A 20,178-nucleotide genomic window follows, 5' to 3' on the forward strand; every position below is an offset into this window, starting at 1 on the left:
GATTCATGCAGTCTTTGTAACAAATAAGATCTCAGTGTTTTGAACAGTCACAAGTCTCTGCAGTTGTTTGAGTGTGCCCTCAAAATCAGTATTATGTTTGTTTATTTATTTTACAGATAGGTGACCTGCAGCACAGAGGGGTAATGTGACTGTCCAAGATCATATGAAGCAGGAATCTCTCTCAAAAGACTAACTCATGCCAGACCTGTGCTCTAGCCATTAACCCATACTGTTACTTCACAAATCATTGACTTAACTTGCCGATTATTTACTCAGTCTGTAACATCAGCTTCAGAACCATTATGTACTAGCATGTTATGGCATCAATAGGGATTTATTTGCTCAATAGTACTTTACATAAAGATTCCTTCAGAGAGACTAGTACAGAGTCTAGTGTAAAGAGCTAATTACAACCCTTTGTATTTCTAATTCATACCTCACCGACCACATACACATTACAGCTCAGAATCAACCTGGTCAATGCAAATGACATGTACATGCAACAGAGGTCTATTGTCTGATGCAGTGCATGGGAAATTTCAATTGGTGCCTCTCCATTGATACTAATGACAGCTACATATAAATCAGTGTCTGCATTGACAGGAGATCACCTGTAAATCTGCATGCTAAAAAAGACCTGACATTTCAAACTATCAAATTCTTGTGCTGTCACAATTTTTTCCCCTCAAAACAAGTAAAAGTAGTCCATGATATAGCAGGTACTGACAGCTCCTCGGCACCCCAAATAAACAACTGAAATTCTTATGACAGGTTTCAGAGTAGCAGCCGTGTTAGTCTGTATTCGCAAAAAGAAAAGGAGTACTTGTGCCACCTTAGAGACTAACCAATTTATTTGAGCATAAGCTTTTGTGAGCTACAGCTCACTTATGCTCAAATAAGCGTATGCTCAAATAAACTGGTTAGTCTCTAAGGTGCCACTAGTACTCCTTTCTTTTTTGAAATTTTTATATTGTCCTTGAAGATATTTTTGGTTATGGAGCAGAGGAGACAGAGAAATCCATGCAATATGGAGTAAATGTGTAAACACTCAACAAATCTATAGCAGTAGCAGAAAGAGCAGGATCAAGAGCATCTGCCTCAGCACAAACTGAGCTGTATATGGGAAGTCATGCAAGTTAATGCTCCTCAGGCTGAAGTCCTACACCAGCACAAACACACCAGCAGTTAAACTCCTCTATGTCCAAGCCATACTTCAACACAGAATGTTCGCTGAAGTTTGTGGGCTGCATCATGGCACAGTAGGTTTCAGGATTCTCAGGGTTCCCAGAGCCTACAGTGGTTTCCAGCTGTTCCTCAGACATTCTTGTCAACTGCTGGAAATGGCCCACGTTGATTATCACTACAAAAGGCTTTTTCCATCCTCCCCCGCTCTCCTGCTGGTAATAGCTCACCTTACCTGATCACACTCCTTACAGTGTGTATGGTAACACCCACTGTTTCATGTTCTCTGTGTATATAAATCTCCTCACTGTATTTTCCACTGAATGCGTCCGATGAAGTGAGCTGTAGCTCACGAAAGCTTATGCTCAAATAAATTGGTTAGTCTCTAAGGTGCCACAAGTCCTCCTTTTCTTTTTGCGGATACAGACTAACACGGCTGCTACTCTGAAACCTATCAGCTCAGTGTAAATGTAGAAAACAGCAGTGGGACTATGATTATGGAAGATTCAATTAGCTAACAAGCTCAGCCCCATCTGGCTGCATAATTCTACACATGGCCATATTTCTGGATAGCCAGCTGGATTACTCCTTCTGTCCTGGCTCCATTCATAAACATAAATGCATTGTTCATTGTTTTCAGTTTGAGAAAAAGAAAACAAAACAGCCAGAACAACAGTAGTCCACATAAATAGCACAAAGCAATATTACCTTAAGCAAAAATAATAATTTCTGGGTGCCAATGAACCGTATGATCAGTCAATATAAAAGATGGGGTATTTTGAACAGGCAAATGATTAGAAAAAAATATGGACTTTTTAATGATAATATCAGTATTACTCTGCCTTTAAAATCGGTGTTGGATTTGTGGGCCTTGCAATGATATGGTCTAAATCCTATTTGAAGTCATTTTCCTAATCTGTTGCACACATTTGAATGCTGATTATAGAGTTTCCCCCAGGAGCCCTTAGGACTAGATAAAGCTTTTTGCATCCTTTTAGTTCTGCAGTTTGGCAACAGGGAGTGGGATCCTATTTCTATGCAGAAAATATGCGAATTTGTTTTAAGGCTGATGACAGAAACCCTGAGGGCTTAACTTCCCTTTCAAGCTGTTTTTTCAGATATCAATTGAATAGGTTTCCAAAACCTGGTTCTTTTAATGTCAGGAAATCAAAATTGCTTTTTCCATGATCTGAGCATCAGCTATTTAATCTTTATAACACTGCAAACCCCCCATTAAGAGTCATAAAGTTCTATTACATTTGTGTCTTTTTTAACACAGTGAAACTCATATATAGCCAAGATAATGCATTAAATTTCATTTGAGGAATGCTGCAAGAAGTCCTGCATTTCCCTCTTTAAATGATACAAGAGACTGAAACATTTATCTCTAATTGCTGTCTTCCTATGCATATTACTGTAATTCTTTGATCTTCCAACTAGCTTACCAGGCTTCAAATGGCCAAGAAGTCTGCTGCTAGGATTTTAGAGCAAATCAAAGTCAGATTCCATTACCCCCTTGTTAGAACATCTGAGCCAGCCAGCAGACTGAGATGCAGCATTATGCTGGTATTGAATATATTGCACTTTTTTAATCACTGTATGTGACACCAATTATTTAGTTGACTTTGTTTATTAGCTCCGTGAATAGAAAATTTCCCATATTGGCTATTCCATGTGTCAAATGCATTACTACAGGAAAGGTGTTTTAAAATGTGTTTGCTTTTGAAATTCCCGACTATGCAGAGTGCCAGCACATGGCCTATGCACTGCTTATATCCCAACAGTGCACAGGAGCTCGCAACTGGCTTTAGAGCTGTTGGTTCCATATCCATCTCAGGTACTTCCATGGCTCCCATCAAGCCTCCCTGCCCACGTGTGGATGTACTCTTAGTGACTTGCCCAAGGGCACAAGGATCCTGTGGTAGAGCAGGGAATTGATCATGTGTGGAAGATAAGATTGTTATGTATTCTTTGTCAACTTTTTCTTCTCCAGCTGTAATTTTCCTGTTTCTTTTATTGTTTAGTTGCAAAAATGCAGTGCAAAAGGATTGCTTTTAGTTATGATTGGGGATGGATGTGATTTGGGTTCTGGACCTTTTCATAGTCTGACTCCACATTAACCCACTTGTTAAGGGGTCTCATTAGATGTGCCACAGTCTTCTGTGCTATTTCCCATGGTGCTTCAACTGAGACGTCACAGAAATTGGCACAACAGCATAAGGGGCTCTCCTGGCATCTGAGAAGAACCAACTGCAAGTAAATAAGCCAATCTAATTCAATGAGATATTAGAGATGGGAAATGGGCTCACAAAATAACATGTGGTCCACAGGTTGGGAACTCCTGGACTAGAGGACCAGCCCTATAGTCTGGGAACTCATTTCTTTTGTGTTCATTATCTGTGTGTTTTTCATCTCAATTATATTTGTTTTTGATTCACATTTCCTTTTATGGCATGTGTGATTCTAGTCTATTCTACATAGATTCTTATACCACCCTCATCACAGTAGTAACTGAGTACCTTCCAGTAGTGTACTAAGAGACATGACTAACATCTGCCATGTGAGATAATTTATTTCTTTGTTACTCCATCTGCACTGTCACAGTTTCAGGGAAATGGAATCTGTATTCCCTTTCCAAGGTCCCTCGAGGGCATCCGCTCAAGATTTCTAGCTCCCAGCCATCACCTTTCTTGAGTGGAGACCCGCAGCTCTCTCTCTCTCTCCTGACAAGGGAGTTTAAGACTGCACAGCTCCCTGCCTTACACTGTGATATCCCCAGCAAACCAGTCTGCCTAAAGGCCAGTGCCTCTACTGTGCTTTCTCTCTGCAAACTATGAACAGCATATTGCCAGGAGTTAGGTTAGCACACAGCTCTTTCTAAGCAAGCACATTTACTTTTAAGGTAAAAGCATTACAGAGAAAATGTATAAATACAATAAAAATTCCTATCCACATGCTAAAAGCTTACCAGAGGTTACACATCAGTCTTATAGAGCCCTCGCAAACCAAAGTCCCTCCAGTCCTTCCACAAGGGTTGGAGCCCTTGGACAGAAGGTCCTGTCTATTTGCTGGACCAGAAAGAAGTCCAAGTCAGTTTAAATGCAGCCTTTTTAAGCTAAAAGCCTTTTCAATGTCTGTTGGTCTCTGGAAAACCCAGCGCAGAGGGTGGTACCTCTCTGGAGTAGTTACAACCTGAGTAATTTACCTTATTCACTCCCGAATGTTCTTAGTTCCTGGTAGAGCTGTGGCAACCTTCCTCCCCTGGAGTTGCATACAATCCCTGTCCACAGTGATACATAAACTGTTCATACATTTATACAATATGGCCCCCAAAGACATTACATGTGATTACAATATCCATCACACACCATCTTAGTTTGCTACTTTCGTATCAAACTGTGGTTGAAGGCCCGACATTAACAAAAGCCCAGAAAATGGATATGCTCAATTTGACTCCAGTTCCTGTACCTACTAAGTAAAGAATCTTCACATTCCTAACCTAATCCCAAGGAAGACAAATGCTAGGCAAACAGCTGATAAAGAACAACGTGCAGGCTGACATATTTTTCCTTTAAGGGCTTACCCCAGAAATGCTTTTTGAGAACTTATGTCACAACCGGGGCCTGGGCAGTCTGACCTAGTGGTCAGAGCAGGAATCAGGCTGGGTCACATACCAGAATGTCAGAGTCCAAGGCAAGCCTGAGGGCAAAACCAAGTCAGGCAGAGTCAGGTTACCAGCACAGTAGCAAGAACAGGTATTGTAAGGGAAGCTGTCCAAAGCAGGGAGACTCCAACTGCATGGACAACTTCCTGTTCCTGTGCTGGGTTTATGTAAAAGCTGTGAACATATCAGGACCCGCAGAGTTTTACCAATCAGATTCTAGGACTGGAGTCCTCTGTCAGGGTTCTGCTTTTATTCTGGCAACTGCCAGCAGGTCACGGGGTGCAAGTTGGAACGTATTAGTGGCTAAGAGCCCTGCAGAGATGGGTTTAAGCCCTGTGGTCTCTGACATCATCCCCTCTGCAAGGGATGCCTTCAGGGTGACACAGACCAGGCTTTTGGGGGTGATTCCTATGGAAAGCCCACAAAAGTGCAGGAGTATGTACATTTTCTGCAGGCTCCAAGGTGCATTCCTCAGGATCATACGCATCCCAGTCAACAAGGTACCAGAGCCTGCCATATTTTGTTTAGAGTCCAGGATCTCATGAACTACATATTCTTTGTGGCCCTGTACCTGTACCAGTGGAGGAGGTGGCTGGGCCCTGTGAGGGAGAGAGTTTTCTGTGTAGGGTTTCAAAAGTGATACGTGAAACACTGGGTTAATCTTGGAGTTCAAAAAGTGACTGGATTAGCCTGTCACAGGATCTTAAAAGGGCCAAGAAACCAAAAGTCCAGCTTGCAAGCAGGTCTGTCTGTGTGGAGATGATCTGTAAAGAGCCATACCTTTTGTTCCACTGCATAGGTGGGGCCTTGCTGACAATGCTGTTCCGCACACTGCTTATAGTTTGCTCTTGCCTCTGCCAAGTGCTTCTTCACTTCTTCCTAAGCCTGATAAATCTGCTGCACCAGGTCTGAGGCGGCCAGGTTGGGAGATGGTTGCAGGTAATTGCAGGTGGAATCAACCCATAATTGGAAAAAAGAGGGGCTTTGACCTAACGACACATGGTCTGCATTGTTGTAGGCAAACTCTGCATAAGGTAGAAGTGAGGACCAATTTTCCTCCTGATGATTAATGTAGCATCGCAGATGCTGCTTGAGAATCTAGCTGGCCTTGTCTGCCTGGCCGTTGGATTGGGGGTGATAAGTGGAGGAAAGACATGTGCAGACTCCCACCAAGTGCAGGGCTTTGTGCCAGAACCAGGCCATGAACTGAAACCCCCGATCAGAGGTGATGCATTCTGGAAGGTCGGAAGTGGACTACTTGGCTAATCCATATCTGGGCTGTCTCTGCAGCAGAGGGGAGGTTTGTGCAAGGGATAAGTAGGTCATTTGGGTAAAGTGGTCCACAACCATCAAAACTGTCATAAATTTGTTGGACTCTGGTCATTTCAATCTTTCTGATTTTGCCCTTACATGCTTACAATAAAATCCACAGCAATGGCTGCCCAGTGTCAAGATGGGGTGTCCAAAGGCAGAATGAGATTACTGGGCTTCTGGCTTGGGGTCTTGGCACAGGCATAAACATTGCAGGAGGTAATTAATATGGTCAGCCGCATCCAGGGCCACCAAAAGGAGTGGGATATTAGTCTTTGGATCTTGAAGTACCCCAGCTGACCCGCTAGGGGAAAATCGTGGCATAGTTGTAGAACTGCGAGCCTTCCAGGTCCTGGGGGCACGTAGATGTGGTCCCTTACATACATGATCCCTTCCCGGGAGTCATATGGTTGCCTACCAATAATAGCTTGTTTATCAGGCAGAATTTCTGAAGCAGAGGCAGAACGTATCAATCTGTGTATATCCTGGTGATGAGCTGCACTGAGAAACTTATGGTATGAGAGAATGAGGATTGGTTCCTGGCTGGGGGTCTCATGGATTGGTACTGTATATTCAGGACAGGGAGTCCATCTTGCCATTTTTTCATCCAGGGTGGTATATGATAATGAAATTGAATTGTGAGAAAAACAGGGCCCACTGAAGCAGCCATTGGTTTAAAGATTTTGCCCTACATAGGTATTCCAGGTTTTCATGGTCAGGGAATACCTGGACTGGGTGATGAGCTCATTCCAGGTAGTGCCACCATTCTAAAGAGAGAGTTTTTATCATCAGGAATTCCTTGTCAAGTATTTTGTAGTTCAGCTTTGAGGTCGTCAGATTCCTTGAGTAATAAGTGCACGGGAGTAATACTTGTTTGGGACCAAGCTGCTGGGAGAGGATGGCCCCAATCACCACAGTGGAGGCATCAGATACTACTAGTGAAGGCTTGTATGACATCATGGTGAGCCAATATGGGTGCCGTAGTAAAGGACTGCCCCACCCCTGCCAGCAGCAACACTGGCTGCCCTGCCTACTCAATGCTGAGTGACCTCTTTGCAGTGCCAGGGCATTGAGGGTCCCTTTGGATCATATCCAAAAGTAGTCAGCAGTCAAAAGGAACTGCACCTACCATATGGACCCCCTGCATTATAAGTTCTTGACATTAATCGAATAAGACCAATACTATTGTAAACTGACTGTGGTGTGTGTGTGTGTGTGTGTGTGTGTGTGTTCGCTTGAGTCCTAGTTCAGTGCCCTGTCCACAAAACCATCTTTCTTCCAACTGGGTATCTGAAAAGCAGATAGATTCCAGTTACATGGACAACTTTCAGTTCCTGTGCTGGGTTTACACAGAAGATATGAATCAATCAGGACCCCTAGCATTCTGCCAATCAGATTCCAGGACTGGAGTCCTGTGTCAGGGTTCAGCTTCTATTTTGGAAACTGCTAGGAGGTCACTGGGTGGCAGGATGGAACTTACTAGCACGTAAGAGCCCTGCACAGCCGTGTTCAAGATGTGTGTTCTCTGACAACTTATTAGAGTTTGATTTAAGGATATTTACTTTATATTGTGACATAGAATCATAGAATCATAGAATATCAGGGTTGGAAGGGACCCCAGAAGGTCATCTAGTCCAACCCCCTGCTCGAAGCAGGACCAATTCCCAGTTAAATCATCCCAGCCAGGGCTTTGTCAAGCCTGACCTTAAAAACCTCTAAGGAAGGAGATTCTACCACCTCCCTAGGTAACGCATTCCAGTGTTTCACCACCCTCTTAGTGAAAAAGTTTTTCCTAATATCCAATCTAAACCTCCCCCACTGCAACTTGAGACCATTACTCCTCGTTCTGTCATCTGCTACCATTGAGAACAGTCTAGAGCCATCCTCTTTGGAACCCCCTTTCAGGTAGTTGAAAGCAGCTATCAAATCCCCCCTCATTCTTCTCTTCTGCAGGCTAAACAATCCCAGCTCCCTCAGCCTCTCCTCATAACTCATGTGTTCCAGTCCCCTAATCATTTTTGTTGCCCTTCGCTGGACTCTCTCCAATTTATCCACATCCTTCTTGAAGTGTGGGGCCCAAAACTGGACACAGTACTCCAGATGAGGCCTCACCAATGTCGAATAGAGGGGAACGATCACATCCCTCGATCTGCTCGCTATGCCCCTACTTATACATCCCAAAATGCCATTGGCCTTCTTGGCAACAAGGGCACACTGCTGACTCATATCCAGCTTCTCGTCCACTGTCACCCCTAGGTCCTTTTCCGCAGAACTGCTGCCTAGCCATTCGGTCCCTAGTCTGTAGCTGTGCATTGGGTTCTTCCGTCCTAAGTGCAGGACCCTGCACTTATCCTTATTGAACCTCATCAGATTCCTTTTGGCCCAATCTTCCAATTGGTCTAGGTCCTTCTGTATCCTATCCCTCCCCTCCAGCATATCTACCACTCCTCCCAGTTTAGTATCATCCGCAAATTTGCTGAGAGTGCAATCCACACCATCCTCCAGATCATTTATGAAGATATTGAATAAAACCGGCCCCAGGACCGACCCTTGGGGCACTCCACTTGATACCGGCTGCCAACTAGACATGGAGCCATTGATCACCACCCGTTGAGCCCGACAATCTAGCCAGCTTTCTACCCACCTTATAGTGCATTCATCCAGCCCATACTTCCTTAACTTGCTGACAAGAATACTATGGGAGACCGTGTCAAAAGCTTTGCTAAAGTCAAGAAACAATACATCCACTGCTTTCCCTTCATCCACAGAACCAGTAATCTCATCATAAAAGGCGATTAGATTAGTCAGGCATGACCTTCCCTTGGTGAATCCATGCTGGCTGTTCCTGATTACTTTCCTCTCATGCAAGTGCTTCAGGATTGATTCTTTGAGGACCTGCTCCATGATTTTTCCAGGGACTGAGGTGAGGCTGACTGGCCTGTAGTTCCCAGGATCTTCCTTCTTCCCTTTTTTAAAGATTGGCACTACATTAGCCTTTTTCCAGTCATCCGGGACTTCCCCGGTTTGCCACGAGTTTTCAAAGATAATGGCCAGTGGCTCTGCAATCACAGCCGCCAATTCCTTCAGCACTCTCGGATGCAACTCGTCACATGTTGACAATTTGTGTTTTACTGGTTATAAAGTTTTAACTTTTGAATCCTTGTGTCTACTGTCATTAAATAATTATCATCTGACCCTCCTTATTTTCTGACCTCTCCCCTACTATTTACTGCAACTGTGAAAATTTAAATTGATAACAATAAAAAATGCTTACATATAAACATTGATGTTATCCATTGAAACTATTAAAAAAAAGAAATCTGCCAAGCCTAATGATACCAAATAACAAACACAACAACAGTGGCAAACATTCCAACAACCTCTGTTTCTGATCTGTGATTTATAGTAGGTACAATGAAATCATAGTAAAAGTTTGTTTTTTTACAAAGAGCATGTCTTATTTTAGGAACATAAGAATGGCCATACTGCGTCAGACCAATGGTCTATTTAGCCCAGTATCCTGACTTCTGACAGTGGCCAATGCCAGGTGCCCCAGAGGGAATGAACAGAACAGGTAATCATCAAGTGATCAGTCCTCTGTTGCCCATTCCCAGCTTCTAGCAAACAGAGGCTAGAGACACCATCCCTGCCCATCCTGGCTAATAGCCGTTGATGGACTTATCTGCCATGAAGTTATCTAGTTCTTCTTTGAACCCTGTTATAGTCTTGGCCCTCACGACATCCTCTAGCAAAGAGTTCCACAGGTTGACTGTGCAATGGGTGAAGAAATACTTCCTTTTTTTTGTTTTTAACCTGCTGCCTATTAATTTCATTTGGTGACCCCTAGTTCTTGTGCTATGAGAAGGAGTAAATAACATTTCCTTATTTACTTTCTCCACACCAGTCATGATTATATCCCCCCTTAATCATTTCTTTTCCAAGATGAAAAGTCCTAGTCCTATTAATCTCTCCTCATCCGGAAGCAGTTCCATATCCCTAATCATTTTTGTTGCCCAAATGAGAAAAATTAGGTCTCAAAAAAGGATGCCGATTGACTGGTACATAGAAATGGGAGACCAGGTTTTGACTTCATCTATACCAATGTAATCCCATTGACTTCACTGACTGTAATCCCATTGACTTCACTCATTTGCATTCATGTGAGATTCAGGAAAGAACTTTGTTTAGTTGAAAGATTACAAAAACAATACTGAGGGGATTTTGTCCTTATTCTTTTATCTGTGAGATTAATACTAATATGTGGATTATAATTATACATATTAGTTCTGTTTTCAGTGGTTTACCTTGTTTGAATTTCTTTCTATATTTGTTTTCTTCTCTGTCTTCATATGCATTTTATATAATACAAATATTTTAAATAAGAAAAAAATAATAATCACACAGCAATAGTAAACTGTAAAGAAAGGATCACTTATAAGATCATGTCTACACTACCACTTTTGTTGGTATAATTTATGTCACTCAGGGATGTGAAAAAAACACCCCTCTGAGCGACATAAGTTACACCAACAGAAGCGATGGTGTGGACAGCGCTATGTCGGTGGGAGAGCTTCTCCTGCTGACATAGCAACCACCTCTCATGGAGGTGGTTTTATTATGTCAATGGCAGAGTTCTCTCCTGTCGGCATAGCAGGGCTACATGAGCAATCTTACAGTGGTGCAGTTGCATCGGTACAGCTGTGCTGCTGTAAGCTCACTAGTGTAGACATGGCCCAAGACTCAAAGAGCACTAGCTAAAAGACTGCAATATTTCTATCATTTTAGTCTTTGTCAGTTACAGGAAATACAATTATCCTTCTCTTTTCAGTTCTTCTGTGCTTGGACTGGTGAGATAAAACTAAATGGGCTTTAGTTTATAATTACCAGGCATAAATGGTAAACATAAAATAACACAGAATTTACATAATGTATTTCAAGGCATTTGAACAGGCCAAATAAGGATGAAAAAAATAGACTCTCTTCTGTTTTCTCACTATTAAATTAATCAACTTTCCCCAAAGAAGAAAATACTGTGGGAAATAATAGGACAGTTTTCCCATGGTCTTTCTCAGCAGAAATGCAGAACGGCATCACTGGTTTTTTGTCTTCATTACAATACCTTCTGATCCCATCAGCACATTTTTTTTATTATTATTCTGGAGACAGGGAAAGGCAGGGATACAACATTCACAGCCTTTGCCAAGTGCAGCAGATTATGCACTTGAATAGATAACTGCACGCTTGGGGATATGATTAGGTCAAATTTCTCATTTAGTTCCAAAAGGTTAAAGATTTTTAAGCTACTCTGTTAATAGTCCAAGCATTGCATATAACACTAACAACTTTTTCTTTAGGTTGGTTGTTGTTAGGGGTATTTTTGTCCATGTGCAGTATGGGATGAATGGGTTGACAGTCTGTGAACAAATCATTAGCATTCACAGTTAAAACCAAATTACAATATCTTTACTAGCACTGAGTAGTCCCTTACTCCACAAGTAGCCTGATTGACTTTAATGGGACTACTCATGGTAGGTGGTATTATTGCACATGACTCAGGACATCACACTCTGGCCCTTAATAGTAATTCTGATATCCTATCTCTGGAAAGCAATATTTTTATATTATCAGAATAATATAACAACATTTTGCACAACTTAAACCCACATACTTGGGGCCCAATACTACAAATGTCTAAGCACATGAGTAATTTTATTCATAAAAGTACTCCCGTAAAACCAGATGAAGCAACCATGCATGGATAAAGATTGCAGGATCAGGGCCTTAAAGTGTAAGTGTAAATTTTGTAGTAAGTTCTGTTAATATGTAACATTTTCTTAAAGATTTGGGAGACTTACTTTGGGTTTACATAGTTGCAATACAGTTTTTAAACTCCTGTATACAAATGTTTTAATTGGATCTGTATGCATTTTTAATTTCCAGATCACACAGATTTTGTACACTTAGACACCCAGAAACTTTTTTTTCTCTCCAACATTTGAAGTGTTTCATCTGTCTATCTCTAAATGTAGTTGGGTAAATAAATGGGCCCCTTTTTTCCATCTAAATCCTTAATTTTAGAGTTATACTAAAAATAGTTTTTGGTTCAGCACCAGCCAAATGTGCAACTGAAACCAAACTGACCGAATAAAAAATCAACATCCCATATAACTTTGAACACTTCAAGAAATTAAAATGATGGCTCTTTTACATTGCTTATGGACAAACTAACACAGATTATCTGACAAGTTCCTGGAATGAACTGGAGACAATTTTTTATTTCAGAAGGTGGAGAAAGCAAGTAGAGGAGAGGCTGTTCTAGATTTGATTTTGACAAATAGGGAAGAATTGGCTGAGAATTTGAAAGTGGAAAGCAGCTTGGGTGAAAGTGATCATGAAATGATAGAGTTTGTGATTCTAAGGAATGGTAGGAGAGAAAAACAGAAGAATAAAGAAAATGGATTTCAAGAAGGAAGATTTTAGCAAACTCAGGAAGTTGGTAGTAAGATCTCATGGGAAGCAAGTCTCAGCGGAAAAACAATTGAAGACAGTTGTCAGTTTTTCAAAAAGACATTATTAAGAGCAAACTATCCCACTGCATAGGAGAGATAGGAAGTATGGCAAGAGACCACCTTGGCTCAACCAGGAGATCTTCAATGATCTGAACTCAAAAAAAGAGTCTTACAAAAAGTAGAAACTAGGTCAAATTATGAAGAATGAATATAAACAAACAACACAAGCATTTAGGGACAAAATTAGAAATGTCAGGGCACAAAATGAGATTAAACCAGCTAAAGACATAAAGAGTAACAAGAAAACATTCTACAAATGCATTAGAAGCAAGGGGAAGACCAAGGACAGAGTAGGCCCATTAATGGGGCGGGGGATAATGACAGAAAATGTGGAAATGGCAGAAGTGCTAAACAACCTTTTTGTTTCAGTTTTCACCAAAAAGATTAGTAGCAATTGGACGTTTAACCTAGTGAATACCAGTGAAAATGAGGTAGGATCTGAGGCTAAAATAGGGAAAGAACAAGTTAAGAATTACTTAGACAGTTAGATGTGTTCAAGTCACCAAGGCCTGATGAAATGCATCCTAGAATACTCAAGGAGCTGACTGAGGAGATACCTGAGTCATTAGCAATTATCTTCAAAAAATCATGGAAGCCAGGAGAGATTCTGTGGGACTGGATGAGGGCAAATATAGTGCCAAATCTATAAAAGGGGAAATAAGGAGAACTCGGGGAATTACAGACCAGTCAACCTAACTTCAGTACCCAGAAAGATAACAGAGCAAATACGCAATCAATTTGCAAACATCTAGAAGATAATAAATTGATAAGTAACAATCATAATAGATTGTCAAGAACAAATCATATCAAACAAACCTAATAGCTTTCTTTGATAGGATAACAAGCTTTGTGGATGGGGGAGAAGGGATAGATGTGGTATATCTTGACTTTAGTAAGATACTGTCTCGCATGACCTTCTCAAAAAATAAACTAGTGAAATACAGCCTAGATCAGTGGTGAGCAACCTGTGGCTCCTCAGGGTAATCTGCTGGCACGCCGCTAGACAGTTTGTTTACATTGACCCTCCGCAGGCACAGCCGCCCGCAGCTCCCAGTAGCCGCGGTTCATCATTCCCAGCCAATGGGAGCTGCAGGAGGTGGCATGGGCTGCAGGGACATGCTGGCTGCTGCTTCCCACAGCTCCCATTGGCCGGGTACAGTGAACCGCTGCCACTGGGAGCTGCGGGAAGCCATGCCTGTGGATGGTCAATGTAAACAACCTGTCTCGCAGCCCACCACCAGATTACCCTGATGGGAACATGTGGCCTGCAGGCCACAGGTTGCCCACCACTGGCCTAGATGGAGTTACCATAAGGTGGGTGCATAACTGCCTGGAAAACAGAGAGTAGTTATCAGTGGTTTACAGTCAAGCTGGAAGGGCATATTGAGTGGGGTCCTGGGTCCAGTTCTGTTCAATATCTTCATAAATGATTTAGATAAATGGCATAGATTGTACACTTATAAAGTTTGCGTACGATACCAAACTAGGAGGGTTTGTAAGTGCTTTCGAGAAGAGGATTAAAATTCAAAATGCTCTGGACAAACTGGAGAAATGATCTGAAGTAAATAGGATGAAATCCAGTATGGACAAATGCAAAGTACTCCATTTAGGGAGGAACAATCAGTTGCACACATACAACATGGGAAATGACTGCCTATCAAAGAGTACTGCAGAAAGGGACCTGGGGGTTATAGTATAATGGATCACAAGCTAAATAAGAGTAAACAGTGTAACACTGTTGCAAAAAAAAGCAATCATTGCTCTGGGATGTATTAGCAGAAGTGTTGCAAGCAAGACACAAGAAATAATTCTTCCACTGTACTCTGCACTGATATGGCCTCAGCAGGAGTATTGTGTCCAGTTCTGGGTGCCATATTTCAGAAAAGATATGGACAAATTGGAGGAAGTCCAGAGAAGAACAACAAAAATGATTAAAGGTCTAGAAAACATGACTTATGAGAAAATATTGAAAAAATGGGTTTGTTTAGTCTGGAGAAGACTGAGGAGGGACACAAGAGTTTTCAAGCACGTAAAAGGTTTTACAAGGAGGAGGGTGAAAAAATGTTCTCATTAACCTCTGAGGGATAGGACAAGAAGCAATGGGCTTAAATTGCAGCAAGGGAGGTTTAGGTTGACCATTAGGAAAAAACATCCTAACTGTCAGGGTGATTAATCACTGGAACAAATTGCCTAGGGAGGCTGTGGAATCTCCATCATTTGAGGTTTTTAAGAACAGGTTAGACAAACACCTGTCAGGAATGGTCTAGTTATTATGTAGTCCTGCCTTGAGTGCAGGGGACTGGACTAGATGACTTACTGAGGTCCCTTCCAGTCCTACACTTCTATGACTCTTGTGCATGTAATACATATTGTAAAACCAGGCCCATGCGTTTAGATAAACCACTAACTTTGTTTTGTTAATGTTGTGAGAAGTGCAGTGGAAAATCTTTCCAGTACATTACTGTTACGAATAAAGAGACAGAAGACAGAGAGACATAGTCCTATGTATCACTATAGCACAGAGCAATACACTTAAGAATATGTCATTCCACATTTTTAACATAACCCTGCTGTATTCATTATATGTTACAAGAGGAATAGTTTTGGTTGTGTCTGCCCCCAATTAACAACTGAACTGGTAAATGTGAGAGATACCCAAAGAAACATGGAGAGAGGGAAGAGACATGGAAGGACGATTGGGAAACACAAAGCAGTGTTCCTAAAACTGTCCCCGTATAATTGTTTACTAGTGAGTGATGCTGAATTAAACCACTCACTTTACTAAGTTAAACATTAACTATTCTACTAGCCAAATGGGGGCATTTAGACAGTGCCGAGAGAAGAAGTGACATGGAGCAGCACCAGGACTTCAGGGAGGGATTATATCTCAGCAGGATGCAGCCTATTCTCTCCAGGCCCATGGAACCAATATGCAGGCACTGGACCAGTGTAAAATAGGGTAAAAAGGTACATTTGCTCTGTGATTAATTCCTGGGACTCAAGAGTCATCTGAACATTGATTTATTCATCCGATAATGCAATTATATGCATGTTGGGCAGAGCACAGCTGTTAATGGGCTTTGGATCAGGCCTGGTGTAAGTCAGTGGAAAGATTCCCACTGACTTTAATAGGATTTGGATCGGGCCTACGCTTTCAAATAGTGTGCATAGTTGGTTACCTGCACCACTCCATGACCCTGACTGCCCCCTCACTGAAGTCAGTAAGAAACTTTCTTTGCCTTCAGTAAGGGCAGGACTTGGCCCTATGCCCTTAGTCATTGCAGTAATTTAAACGTTGTTCCATGATGCATTATCATCCCAGAAAATGATTTCCAGAAACTTTGTCACTCCTGCACTGGGCCCTCTCTTACTGTAATGTTTACTGTAACCAAGCCTTTTTTAGCATGTTCTGTGTATATTATTGGGGCAAAAAGCTTCCCATGCACTTACTGTTGTGAAAACTGGCTTATAGATCTGAGTATGTAATTGTTAATGGGGAAATCATCAACAAATGGATGTGTTTGTCGAGGAGTTCCACAGGGATCAGTTCTCAACCCACTGCTATTCATTGTTTTTTCAATTGTTGGGAAGAAAATATAAAATCATTGCTGATAAACTTAGCAGATGGCACAGAGGTTGGTGGAATGGTAAATGAAAACAGGTCACTTACAGAGAGTGATCTAGATTGCTTGGTAAGCTGGGCCCAATCACACAACATATGTTTTTAATAAAGCCAAATGCAAAGTCATACATCTAGAAATAAAGACTGTATGTCACTCTTACAGGATGCGGAGACTGTACCCTGGAAAGCAATGACCAAAAAGAACTTAAGAATGGTAGATAGCCAAATGAACATGAGTCCCCAGTGAAATGTTGTGTGGTAAAAAGAGCTAACACAATCCTTAGATGTATAAATAGGGAACTATCAAGCAGCAGTAGGACTTAGATTGAGCCAGAATGGTGTATTAGCTGCCATCTTGTTTTTCAGAATCTCAGATTTTTGATTTTTATTTGTTTGTTTGTTTGTTTGTTTTTAAAGCAAGGTCATGTCTACACTACAAACTTCTGCTGTATAGCTCTGTCACTCAGGGGTTGAAGAGCTGTGGTCCCTCACCAACACAACTGTGCCAGCAAAAGCCCCTAGGGTATATGCAGATTATAGAAACAAAGCGGTGCTTATGCCAGTATAGCTTATTTTGCTTAGGGGTGGGAGTGGGGGAAGAAGAGGGGTCTGAAAAAAGCTATACTGGCAAAAGCCCATTTTTTGCTAATATAAGCTGTATCCACACTAGGACGGCTTTGTCAATAGAGCACACTAATACACCTATACCAGAAAAAGTATGTCAAGATAAATTACCAGGTGCAAAGCCTAGAACATGTCAGGCCTTGCCACTTCATCCCTACTATTCATTAGGTTACAAAGTTTTACTCTGTTTAGATTCTACAGGATATAAGTATTTAAGGTAGAGAATTGTACTCTGTATTAACACTCACATGAGCAATCATATGTTACTTCAGTCTGGTTTTCCACACTGGATCTTAAAAGTGATACTGGTAAGTGGAAGTGGATCCAAGGCACAGGGAAAAGATTGCTTTCACACCAGGACAAGGCTTGTGACAATTTAAAAGTATGGCTTTTGACTTGTGTAATGCATCAGACACATTTGAGAGGCTTCTGGACAGAGTAATGCATGGCATATTTGTTATACCTATAAGGAGTCCGGTGGCACCTTAAAGACTAACAGATTTATTTGAGCATAAGCTTTCATGGGTAAAAACCCTAGTTCTTCATCCTTCAAGTTGCAGTGGGGGAGGTTTAGATTGGATATTAGGAAAAACTTTTTCACTAAGAGGGTGGTGAAACACTGGAATGCGTTACCTAGGGAGGTGGTAGAATCTCCTTCCTTAGAGGTTTTTAAGGTCAGGCTTGACAAAGCCCTGGCTGGGATGATTTAACTGGGAATTGGTCCTGCTTCGAGCAGGGGGTTGGACTAGATGACCTTCAGGGGTCCCTTCCAACCCTGATATTCTATGATTCTATGATTCTATGGACATCTATGCTATTGTTATACCTATGCTATTCCAAACAATAATATATATGGTGGGGAGGGGGCTCATGCTGCCTGCTGATCTTTGGGAATTCCCAGGAACAGACAGACATAACTATAAAAAACATGACATTGAGAAATTGATTTAAACTCACTAATCATAGGAAAATGGCCTTTCATTCCATCCTTCACTAACCCGGTATCACAGGGCCTCCTTGGTCCTGCTTCTGTCTCCATCTACAAAACCATGCAGAGACCCTTATGCTGGTTCAACACCCTGTGTAGTTTATTTATAATTGAGTCCCACCATCTTCACAGCATACCGAGCGCCTTCACAAGCAGAGGGAGAGCAATCTATCTGATTGCCTGCTTTCCCCTTTTCACTGCCTTCCTCTGCCTATTTGTGGGCTCTGGCTAATGGCTTAATTACCCTTTCTGCTCTACCCTAGACATACATTAGGCACAGGTCTGCCTCCTCAGCTCCAAGCTGCTATGCCTGACTGGAGCTCCTGTGAACAGAGTGTTGAGTCAGGGTTTCCTACCTAGCACTCTGTCACACCCTGTTGTGAAACTAGCGATAGCAGAAGGCTGAATGTTAATTCTGTTTGCTTTGGTGGATTTAAGTAAGCCTGTTGTTCCTTTTATTAAACAGGAAATTAAACATAGGAACCGGTTTTGATTTAACCTCTTCAGTGCTGAGGCACAAACCAAGTTATTCCAAGCACCATATCCTCTGCACCCCACCCAGCGCAGTAGGAGGCACCTGCTCTGACGATGCACTGCTATGAATGGGCATTGCTGTAAACTGGGACAAGAACAGGGAGGCAGGCATGTGTCGGGGTTAATAATTCCCACCCCAGGCAGAGAGAGAGAGAGAGATCTGGGAAAGCAAAGCTGGAAAAGCTCTGTGAGGCCAGCTAGTCCATCCCCTTGCTAGCAGGACTGGTCCCTCTACAGCCCAGGACCAGTCGCGTTGTAAATGTGGGGGAGCCCAGTAACTCCCCCGCTGCACACGCTCTCCGGGTCTTTGTCCAGATGGGGAGACCACCCTCAGATTTAGGGCAGCGCTACAGTCGCCAGACCACTTTGCAGAGTGGTCCCTAGCTGTTTCCCAGGTGTGGGGGTGGGGGGGGGCGGCATTTTCAGTGCCTTTCCTCCCCTCCCCCCGCCCCTCTACGTGCAGGCTAGATGCTTTTTATTTTACTCGTAGAAAAGATGACCAAAGGGAGAGACTCAGCATTTCTCATCCCCTGGGCGGCCGCAGCCCGGATGCTTTTAAGCCCCGCCGCACAGCTTCCCCCCGACCACAGCGCAGCACCAGCGCAAGCGTTTGGGGCCGGTGATGCCGCCAGTGGTTCCCCCAAGGGACACGGGCGCGCACCCAGGCTTTACCTTGCTGTGCTCCCCGCCAGCGGTCGAATGGGCTTCCGGCTGTGCGCAGCCCTCCCCCGGCCCCGGGGAGGAAGGAGGTGGACAGAGCCCGGCGCTCCCAGGCGGGCGGAATCCCCAATGGCTGCGGCTGCGATGTGTGGTGGTGCCCCTTACTGCAGCAGGAGCGCGGCCGCGGCGGCTGCGGCTGCGGCTGGGAGAATGTGCTGCCTCACGCCGGCTCAGGCTCCTCCCGGGCACAGCCGCTTCCCTCCTCCTCCTCCTCCCTCCTCCTCCTCCTCGCCCCTGGCGCTGACATCTCCCCGCCTCTCTGCAGCCCGGCCCCGCGCATCTTCCGCGAGAGCGACAGGGAGCGGCAGCCCCACCCCCCGCGAGGCACTCACTGAGGGGGTAGGGCCCTGCCAGGCCCTGGCGCGGGGACCCAGGGGGCCTAGCGGGTGTCGCGTTCAGTTATTTGGCTGTGACACAGGAGCATCAGGGTCACTCGCCCCCTGACCCTGGATGTGGCACAGGTCACATCCAGTCTGTGGCAGAGAACTTGGGCCACATCCAGGCTGGGACAGAAACACCTGGTCTGCAACTTGGGTGGAAAGGCTGCAAATCCATCTGTGGCAACCCATGTCTGTGAGGGACACCAGGGATGGGCTCCATTTCAAAGTAGGCGAGTTAGGCCACATCCTGTCTGTGTCACAGGGAAGGGCCACATCCAGTCAGTAACACCAAATATTACAGGCAACTCAAAAGAACATTCAACGTTCGCCCCACAGTACAAAGGCACGAGGGCAAGTGGTGCAGAAGAATTTGCCACATCTGGCACACAGCTCAGATCCCAGTAAAAAGGCATCGGAGGCTCATGCCACATCCAGTTCAATCACACTCAGCTGGGCTGCACTGAATCACAGACCTCACTACAAAAACAAAAAGTTTTGCAGGGTAGGTCAGTTGCTGTTAAGGACGCAGTGGTCCCCAGTTCAATTGGAGGCAAAGTAGCAAATGCCCCACGGATTCTCTCTTT

The 20,178-nt window shown here is 43.3% G+C and overlaps 1 protein-coding gene across 5 annotated transcripts in view; it reads right to left on the reverse strand.

The window, feature by feature from the left end:
• DYNC1I1 (dynein cytoplasmic 1 intermediate chain 1) overlaps positions 1-19,397 on the reverse strand; it is a 265,017-nt gene extending 245,620 nt beyond the window's left edge. For 3 of the 5 annotated variants that reach the window (XM_084620559.1, XM_084620557.1, XM_084620556.1), the window contains exon 1: positions 19,167-19,394. The gene's annotated coding sequence lies outside the window, so the exon portion shown is untranslated. Of the gene's footprint in view, positions 1-19,166 lie in introns of all 5 variants that reach the window. The other 2 variants (XM_084620560.1, XM_084620558.1) reach the window with 2 other exon arrangements.
• Between the last annotated feature and the right edge of the window lie 781 nt (positions 19,398-20,178).

The sequence above is a fragment of the Lepidochelys olivacea genome (assembly GCF_965140295.1).
Source record: "Lepidochelys olivacea isolate rLepOli2 genome assembly, chromosome: 2".
Taxonomy (NCBI): Eukaryota; Metazoa; Chordata; order Testudines; family Cheloniidae; genus Lepidochelys; species Lepidochelys olivacea.